The following is a 910-nucleotide window of genomic DNA, read 5'->3' as shown; positions in this document are numbered from 1 at the left end:
TTCAATGTCGAATATATTATTGTTCAAATGAGTCGAATCTTTTGAGTGAATCAGTAAAAAAACGAGAACCGTCTCAAGAGCTTTTGCGGGGAGTGAGGAATTAACTGATGGGATACATAAAGCTCTACTTTTGTACTGATATTTGTTCATTCGTGCATATCTCGCATTGCTCTGCGTGAAGCATCCGTTAGCATTTCCAAAGCTAACCTTAAAGAGACTTTGGCTTTTCAGTGTCCATTGTAACTATGTTAAAGGTTTAAACATAAACTAAACTGACCTAAATATATGCCAAAAATAGTGGTAATGTAACCAGTTCCGACCCATTTAATAAGCGTCAGATCCAGACTGATTCGCGATTCGTATGAATCAGTTGAAGAACCGGTTCAAAAGAGTGATTCATGAATCGGATCACGTGACAAAGCGTCAACAACAGTGAACTCTGATCTAGACCTCCTAGCTGGCTACTGATTATTATCAGCGTTAAATGAACACTTCAGAAGTCGTTTTCACTGCATACGTGTTGTTTCAAGGCACACATGATGCTTATTTATTTATTTTTTTACGTTAAAACGCATTTATAACGGTGTAAGCGTTTACACGAATCTATTTCAGTATTGTCTGCATGATTAAATCAGTGTTGATAAATCACTCACAGTCGCATTTCCACGTGTTTGTTTAACAGGTTTGATCGGTGGGTGGGTGTGAGCTAGAATAAGGGCTGTGTCATCTCGATGACGTGGAGGAACTCGAGTCAGCCTTAACTTTAAACCTCTCCGGCTCGTACACTTGAATTAAACACAAATTTAAACCAGATTTTTAAATCAGCTGGCTTGAATGGGTCTCTAAAGCGCAGGACTGACGTCTGCTTCGCTCTCTGGACAGCTGATCGCGTGCGCAACACTGTGAGTAG

At 39.9% G+C, this 910-nt stretch overlaps 1 protein-coding gene across 9 annotated transcripts in view; it reads left to right on the top strand.

Moving 5' to 3' along the window:
• The first annotated feature begins 394 nt into the window (after positions 1-394).
• LOC306887646 (anoctamin-10) overlaps positions 395-910 on the top strand; it is a 32452-nt gene continuing 31936 nt past the window's right edge. For 2 of the 9 annotated variants that reach the window (XM_079445557.1, XM_079445558.1), the window contains exons 1-2: positions 411-530; positions 683-902. The gene's annotated coding sequence lies outside the window, so the exon portion shown is untranslated. Of the gene's footprint in view, positions 903-910 lie in introns of all 9 variants that reach the window. The other 7 variants (XM_079445560.1, XM_079445565.1, XM_079445563.1 and 4 more) reach the window with 5 other exon arrangements.

This window comes from Barbus barbus (genome assembly GCF_936440315.1).
Source record: "Barbus barbus genome assembly, chromosome: 21".
NCBI lineage: Eukaryota > Metazoa > Chordata > Actinopteri > Cypriniformes > Cyprinidae > Barbus > Barbus barbus.
Note: the sequence above shows the minus strand (reverse complement) of the source record. Positions and strands in the feature narration are given on the sequence as shown.